General features: G+C 41.3%; 2 non-coding genes across 2 annotated transcripts; both read left to right on the top strand.

The window, feature by feature from the left end:
• Positions 1 to 7,354: 7,354 nt before the first annotated feature.
• On the top strand, positions 7,355 to 7,468 carry LOC140314865 (U5 spliceosomal RNA). Its single transcript, XR_011917194.1, has one exon. It is a non-coding gene; the product is annotated as a U5 spliceosomal RNA (small nuclear RNA).
• Positions 7,469 to 7,776: 308 nt separating this feature from the next.
• On the top strand, positions 7,777 to 7,960 carry LOC140314927 (U2 spliceosomal RNA). The gene has a single exon (XR_011917252.1). It is a non-coding gene; the product is annotated as a U2 spliceosomal RNA (small nuclear RNA).
• Positions 7,961 to 9,017: the final 1,057 nt, after the last annotated feature.

Consider the following 9,017-nt stretch of genomic DNA (forward strand, 5'->3'; position numbering starts at 1 on the left):
GTCCGACCAAAGTTTGTAAAAAGCATTAAGAAAATGTTCGAATATCCAACCAAACATAATCAAAAGCGGGAGCAGAGCTGTTCGACTGCAAGTAGGTGTGAATATCAGATCATAATTTGCAAAAAGCTGATGAGAAAGGGTGAGAATGCCCGACTATACACTATCAAATGTGGGAGCGGAGGTGTTCGTCTGTGAGTAGGTGTGAATCTCCGACCATAATTGCTGAAAAATGTGTTAGAAAAGGTAAGAATGCCGGACCATATATCATCAAAAGCGGGAGAGGTTGTGTTCGGCTGCAAGAAGGTGTGAATGTCCAGCCATAATTACTCACAAACGGGTAAGAAAAGGTACTATTGCCAGACCATATATGATCAAAACAGGGAGCGGAGGTGGTTCAGCTGCAAGAAGGTTTGAATGTCCGACTAAAGTTTGTAAAAAGCGGGTAAGACAAGGTGTGAATGCCCGACAATGTATGATCAAAAGAGGAGCGGAGGTTTTCGGCTGCAAGAAGGTCTGAATGTCCACCCATAATTACTGAAAAATGGGTAAGAAAAGGTGTGAAAGCCCAACCGCACATGATCATAAGTGGATGAGAAGGTGTTCGACTGCAAGTAGGTGTGAATGTAAGATCATAATTTGTAAAAAGCGGGTAAGAAAAGGTATGAATGCCCAACCATAAATTATCATAAGCGGCAGCAGAGTTTCGGCTGGTATTTATCAATGTCTAGATAGATTTCAACAAAAAACAACGTTGTACTTTGCAGTAAAAGAAAGTGCAAGTCAAAAGTTTTAGTAATCCGAGAATAAGCTTATTTTCATGAGTTCTGCACGATTTCGGATTTTATGTATAAAATGAATTTCTTCACGCAAACTAAGTTAACATTGCTTTGTCCTTCATATGTACCCATTTCTACATATATTTCAAGCATAAACTTCCTCATATTACCCTGAATGAGAAAGAGCCACACTTGTGATTAAGCCATACCTCCCTTTTGAGGAGTTCTGCATGATTTGGGATTTTATCTATAAAATTAATTCCTTCACTCAAACTATGTTAAAACGGCTTTTACCTTCATATTTATCAATGTCTCGATAGATTTAAACAAAAAATCAACGTTGTACTTTGCAATAAAAGAAAGAGCAAATCAAAAGTTTTAGGAATCCGAGAATAAGCTTATTTTCATGAGTTCTGCACGATTTCGGATTTTATGTATAAAATGAATTCATTCACTCAAACCAAGTTAAAACTGCTTTTTCCTTCATATTTATCAATGTCTAGATCGACTTCAACAAAGAACAACATTGTATTTTGCAGTAGAAGAAAGAGCAAAACTGAAGGATCAGGAATCCGAGAATAAGCTTCTTTTCATACGTTCTGCATGATTTGGGATTTTATGTATAAAATGAATTCCTTCACTCAAACTAAGTTAACACTGCTTTGTCCTTCATATGTACCCATTTCTACATATATTTCAAGCATAAACTTCCTCATACTACCCTGAATGAGAAAGAGCCACACTTGTGATTAAGCCATACGCCCCTTTTGAGGAGTTCTGCATGATTTGGGATTTTATCTATAAAATCAATTCCTTCACTCAAACTATGTTAAAACGGCTTTTACCTTCATATTTATCAATGTCTCGATAGATTTAAACAAAAAAACAACGTTGTACTTTGCAGTAAAAGAAAGAGCCAATCAAAAGTTTTAGGAATCCGAGAATAAGCTTATTTTCATGAGTTCTGCACGATTTCGGATTTTATGTATAAAATGAATTAATTCACTCAAACCAAGTTAAAACTGCTTTTTCCTTCATATTTATCAATGTCTAGATCGACTTCAACAAAGAACAACATTGTATTTTGCAGTAGAAGAAAGAGCAACACTGAAGGATCAGGAATCCGAGAATAAGCTTATTTTCTTATGGGCAAGTGGGAACTGCATTGTCCTTCATAATTATCAATGTGTAGATGGATTTCAACTTCTTCTACTGCAAAGTCCAATGTTTTTCTTTGTTGAAGTCGATCTAGACATTGATGAATATGGAAGGACAAAGCAGTTTTAACTTGGTTTGAGCAAAAAAATTCATTTTATAGCAAAATCCGAAATCGTGCAGAACTCATGAAAGCAGGCTTATACTCGGATTCCTGAAACTTTAGATTTGCTCTTTCTTTTACTGCAAAGTACAACGTTGTTTTCTTGTTTAAATATTTCTAGACATGGTAAATATGAAGGACAAATCAGTTTTAACATAGTTTGAGTGAAGTAATGCATTTTATAAGCAAAATCCCAAATCATGCAGAACTCACGAAATGCTTTTTCTCGCTTTTCACTGCTTTTTACAAACTTTGGTCGGACGTTCACACCTTCTTGCATCCGAACACCTCCGCTTCCGCTTTTGATGATGTATATTCGGGCATTCGAACATTTTTTTACCCGCTTTTTACAAACCATTGTCAGACTTTCACACCTTCTTGCAGCCGAACACCACCTCTCCCAATTTTGATGATGTATGGTCCAGTATTCTTACCTTTTCTAACACATTTTTCAGCAATTATGGTCGGACATTCACACCTACTCACAGCTGGACACCTCCGCTCCCGCTTTTGATCATACAATGTCGGGACATCGCTCCTTGTCTTACCAGCTTTTTACAAATTTTAGTCGAACATTCACACCTTCTTGCAGCTGAAGACCTCCGCTCCCGCTTTTGATGATGTATAGTCGGGCTTTCGAGCCTTTTCTTACCCGGTTTTTACAAATTATGGTTGGACATTCAGACCTTGCAGCCGAACACCTCCGCTCTCTCTTTTGATCATATATTGTTGGGCATTCGCACCTTGTCTTACCCGCTTTTTACAAACTATAGTCAGACATTCACACCTTGCAGCTGAACCTCCGCTCCCTGTTTTGATCATGTATGGTCTGGCAATACTACCTTTTCTTCCCCCGTTTGTGAGTAATTATGGCTGGACATTCACACCTACTTGCAGTCGAACAGCTCTGCTCCCGCTTTTGATTATGTTTGGTTGGATATTCGAACCTTTTCTTAACTGCTTTTTACAAACCATGGTCGGACTTTCACACCTTCTTGTAGCCGAACAACTCCGCTCCCGCTATTGATTGTGTACAGTCGGGTATTTTAACCTTTTCTTACCCGCTTTTTACCAAGTATGGTCGGACATTCACACCTTCGTACAGCGGAACACCTCCGCTCCCTCTTTTGATGGTGTATAGTCGGGCATTCAAACCTTTTCTTACCCGCTATTTACAAACTATGGTAGGACATTCAAACCTTCGTGTATCCGAAAACCTCCGCTCTCTCTTTTGATCATACATTGTCGGACATTCGCACCTTTTCTTACCCGCTTTTTCCAAACTATGGTCGGCTATTCACAGCTTCCTCTCCACCATACTTGTATGGTGGGATATTCACACCCACTTGCATCCGAAAACCTCCGCCCCAAATTTTGTTGATATTTGGTCGGACATTCGCACCTTACCCGCTTTTGGCAAACTATGGCCTTCTTGCAGCCAAACAACTCTGATCTCGCTTTTGATGATGTAAGGTTGGGCATTCAGACCTTGCTTCACCTGCTTTTCACCAAATATAGTCGGACATTCACACCTTCTTGCAGCCGAACACTTCCGCTCCACCTTTTAGTGTTCTATCACACCTTTTTTTTCACCGCATTTTATACATTATGGTTGGAAATTTTCAACCACTTTCATCCGAAGACCTCTCCTCCCGCTTTTGTTAATATATTTTAACTTTAGTTTGACATTCAAACCTTCTTGCAGCTGAACCACCTCCGCTCCCTGTTTTGATCATATATGGTCTGGCAATACTACCTTTTCTTACCCGTTTGTGAGTAATTATGGCTGGACATTCACACCTACTTGCAGCCGAACACAACCTCTCTCGCTTTTGATGATGTTTGGACCGGCATTTTTACCTTTTCTAACACATTTTTCAGCAATTATGGTCGGAGATTCACACCTACTCACAGCCGAACAACTCCGCTCCCGCATTTGATGATGTATAGTCGGGCATTCTCACCCTTTCTCATCAGCTTTTTGCAAATTATGTTCTGACATTCATACCTACTTGCAGTCGAACAGCTCTGCTCCCGCTTTTGATTATGTTTGGTTGGATATTCGAACCTTTTCTTAACTTCTTTTTACATATTTTGGTTGGACGTTCACACCTTCTTGTAGCTGAACACTTCCACTCCTGCTTTTGATGATGTATGGTTGGGCATTCACACCTTTTTTTTGCCCATTTTTCAGGAATTATGGGTGGACATTCACACCTTGCAGCTGAACACCTCCTATCCCACTTATGATCATGTGCGGTATGATTTTCGATGTTCATGATTTTCATGTTTTCTAGCAATTATTGATGGACATGTAGACCTTCTTGCAGCTGAACACCTCCGCTCCCGCTTTTGATCATACATTGTCAGGCATTAGCAACCTTGTCTTACCCACTTTTTACAAACTTTAGTCGAACAGTCACACCTTTTTGAAGCCGAACACCACCTCTACCGCTTTTGATGATGTATGGTCCAGCATTCTTACCTTTTCTAACACATTCTTCAGCAATTATGGTCGGACATTCACACCTACTCAGAGCCGAACACCTCCGCTCCCGCATTTGATGGTCTATAGTCGGGCATTCTACAGCGGAAAAGACTCATTCTTATGTTTGGTTAGATATTCGAACCTTTTCTTAACTGCTTTTTACAAACTTTGGTCGGACGTTCACAATATCTTGCAGCCGAACACCTCCGCTTCCGCTTTTGATGGTGTATATTCGGGCATACGAACCTTTTCTTACCCGCTTTTTACCAACTATTGTTGGACATTCACACCGTCTTACAGCGGAACACCTCCGCTCCCTCTTTTGATGGTGTATATTCGGGCACTCGAACCTTTTCTTACCCGCTTTTTACAAACTATGGTCGGACATTAAAACCTTCTTGTAGCCGAACACATCCACTCCTGCTTTTGATGATGTATGGTTGGGCATTCGTACCTTTTCTTACCCATTTTGCAGTAATTATGGGTGGACATTCACACCTTTTTGCATTTTAACACCTCCTCTCCCGCTTATGATCATGTGCGGTTTGATATTCGAAAATTCTCTTCCCTGTTTTCTAGCAATTATTGATGGACATTCAGACCTTCTTGCAGCTGAACACCTCCGCTCCAGCTGTTGATGGTGTATAGTCGGGCTTTCGAGCCTTTTCTTCCCCGATTTTTACAAATTATCGTTGGACATTCAGACCTTGCAGCCGAAAACCTCCGCTCCCTCTTTTGATCATACATTGTCAGGCATTCGCACCTACTTGCAGCCGAATACTTCCGCTCCACCTTTTAGTGATGTATGGTTGGCATTTGCACCTTTTCTTACCCTTTCTTACCCTACTGATTGCTTAAGATTAAGTTGTTTTTTCTCAAACTACAACATTTTTTTAATTGTTGAAACTTGATTTGAAGTGGATAAATAAGGAGGACAAACAGTTTTAAGTCAGGCTGATAGAAGGAATTAATTTTATAGCAAAATCTGTATTTCGTCATATGTCGAGAGATGCTTATTGCTGAAGAAGTACAAAGTACAACGTTGTTTATCGTTGAAACTTGATTAGACATGAATAAATATGAAGGACAAAGCAGTCTTAACTTGGTTAGAGTTAAGGAATTCGTTTTATAGGAGAATCCGAATTCGTGCATAACTCGTAAAATAGAGCTTATTTTCGGATTCCTGAAGAATGAGTCTGGTTCTTTCTCATAATACAAAGTTTGTTGTTTATTGTTGAAACTTCATCAGAAGTGAAGAAATAAATGAATGCCTATCAACAAATGTGGGATCTAAACTCTAGTGCTTCCTCTAAAATAATTTCCTTTCTCAATTCAGAAATGTGTGTGTGTAAGTCACAACACCCGTGACACCAAAACGGCTTTCTTTTCTCTCTTTTCTCTACACTCTGCACTGTGAGCACACACACCAAATCAGAAAGGCTTTTTTCTCTCTTTTCTACATTATGGACTGTGGGGACACAAAACCGCTCTCTCTTTTTTTTTTTGATTGTGTGCCAGGGCGTTGTCTCACGTATTAGATTATGCTTACGATACGAATGGGTTTATCAGTCACATCAGAATCCATACATACTGATCCTCCCGTAATAAAATGGTCGGATCTTATCAAACACACTTTGTTTCTTGTGACAATTAAGTCAGCGAAACAGCGTATACACGTCAAGACACTGAATCAAGTTTGCCACAAGAACTCATAAGTTTGGCAGTATTGCTCTGCCGTCAGCAATCATACACCCATTTTATTTTCGTGAGACATGTGCAGGCACCTGTTCATCTACTGTTCTATCACTATGAATTAGTTTATCTATTATCAATAAGGATACTTCTACAACTACTATCAAAGTATGTCCAGACTTCTTATGTTGTCAGTTGCTATATATGAATAAGTGGGTAGCTACTGACAAGCATTAAGCATGTCACACAGCCCAAACATATAACATTTCAGGACACACCACACAGTTAACAACCACACAGTCAAAGCCCAAACATGTAACATTCAACAGGACACTTACACAACACATTCAAATCAAACAGTCAGACAACATACAAGAACATATACCCCAGCCGGCATTGCTCCCTGCCTATTTTCCTACAGCTCACTATGTGTGCGCACACCTTTATTCACAAACTCTTCAACTTATACTCTTTTACCAAAGCTGCTACAGCTCGATTGGCCGAATACCCTTAGATCCTATTTCGGTGAATTTGACATCTGCCTTACATGTAACAGATTAGCGGTTTAGCAGTTTTAATTTAGTTTGAGTGAAGGAATTCATTTTATAGCAAAATCCGAAATCGTGAAGAACTCATGAAAGTAAGCTTATTCTCGGATTCCTGAAACTTTAGATTTGCTCTTTCTTTTACTGCAAAGTACAACGTTGTTTTTTTTTTGTTTAAATCTTTCTAGACATGGTAAATATGAAGGACAAAGCAGTTTTAACATAGTTTGAGTGAAGGAATTCATTTTATAGATAAAATCCCAAGAGTCTGCTGAGAAAAGAGAGTGAATGCGAAGTAGACTTTAACACGGCTCTGGGAGCGAGCCGAGTGTGGGCTAACCGGGAGAATTGCTTGAAAGAAACGCGACACCAAATGAGCGGTCAGAACAAAGCCTCAATACGGTGTTCCCGTGGTGTTTTTGTTGCTGCCTTGTCGATTGCACAGGGGCAAGCGTTTCAACCAAGCAACGCTCACCATGGGGAAGGTGGCTATGGCAACTAGCCTGATGCCCTGCTCCCGCAGTGACGGATAATCGTACTCTGGTTTCTCTTCATAACATACAAGTCTTTCGCCTTTTACTAAAGACTTTCGTGGAGAGCAGCACTAATGAGTTGTTTCTATTTTTGGCAGGCTTTACCTTTGCGGGTGAAGCCCTTTCTGTCTGTGCAAAAGAAATCTTCTTACTGTGCAGAGTGACTTCTCTGAGTAGAGTCGCCTTACTTGTTGCGATTGTGCCGATGTTCGAAGCTGGAGTGCAAAGTTGTTGCTTGAATGGTGCTTGCTGGAGCATGCGGGAGTGCAAAGTTATACCATTTAAAAGGGCTGAAGAGTGCTCAGTGCAGCGGGTGGGCGGAGGTGCAACGTGACACTCTGGCCACCTATGGCCATAAAAAGAACACTGCTACAAGTGCGCATTGTGCCAGCAAGGGCCCTCGGACCTGAAACAGTGGACAGTTATCGCTTCTCGGCCTTTTGGCTAAGATCAAGTGTAGTATCTGTTCTTATCAGTTTAATATGTCCTCTATACGAGGACTACATATTAAATGGATTTTTAAGAATAGGAGTTGAAAAAGAAGCTTGCTCCGTTCACTCCAAGCATCGACCCAGTACTGCAGTGCCGCTGGGAACGGTGCGCTCTTCTCTGCTCTTGTGAAAAAGCAAACAGCGGTGCAGGATGGAAGTTTCAGGGAGCCCAAGATGAAACTTTCTTTTAGTCTGCTGAGAAAAGAGAGTGAATGCGAAGTAGACTTTAACACAGCTCTGGGAGCGAGCCGAGTGTGGGCTAACCGGGAGAATTGCTTGAAAGAAACGCCATACCAAATGAGCGGTCAGAACAAAGCCTCAATACGGTGTTCCCGTTGTGTTTTTGTTGCTGCCGCTGTTTGCTTTTTCACAAGAGCGCACCTGTTGAGGGGGGGCCTGGGGGGGCCTGGGTGATGGTGGGTCTCAGGCCCGGGCTGCTGCGACTGGTGTGACCGGGTGGTTTGTTTGTTTGTTTTTTGTTGTTGTTTGTTTGTTTTTTGTAGAGGTCCTCCGGAGTGGGGTTGGGTTTAGTGGGGTGGGGCGGGATGGGTACCTTCTGGGGGTACAGTAGCTCCCAGAATATGGTCGCTGCAGGCCCCGAGCCTGGTGGACATCAGGCCCTCCTGTCCTGTGTTGGCTCCCTTTTAAAAAGTACAGAACTTAGAACAGGTCTAGTCCCTGGCTTTCGGCAGAACTGTCTTCTTTACTTTTTTTTCCCCTTATCGTGTTCAGCATTATGGCAGCAGAATTGTAGTCTGAATACCTTTGATGCCAAACAGATTTGCTTTGCCAAGGGAAGTTTTATAAATGTAAAGCTCCCCTTGATGCCCATTTATTTATTTCTGTTTACAATATATGACATGTAATAGAACTGAACCGGACCGGGGGACAAGGAAAGAAGAAGAGGAAAGAAGAGAAAAACAGAACATACATCGCATACAACACAGCTGTGGATATAGATGACCTGAGACGACATGATAATACATCAACTGCTTAGCGACCATGCTACTGGACTAATGAATGTGGTTGTGTGTGTGTGAGAACATGCAACACCCATGGCACAGGACCTACATGATAACCGTGCTTAGTTATGAGTGTATAAGCATACAGGGCCACAATCCACAGCCCCCCCAAGCAATCAGAAGCAGGCAGAGAGGGCCACAAGACCCGGGCC

The sequence above is a fragment of the Leuresthes tenuis genome, unplaced genomic scaffold (genome assembly GCF_036924035.1).
Source record: "Leuresthes tenuis unplaced genomic scaffold, fLeuTen1.0.hap1 SCAF_9, whole genome shotgun sequence".
Classification (NCBI taxonomy): domain Eukaryota; kingdom Metazoa; phylum Chordata; class Actinopteri; order Atheriniformes; family Atherinopsidae; genus Leuresthes; species Leuresthes tenuis.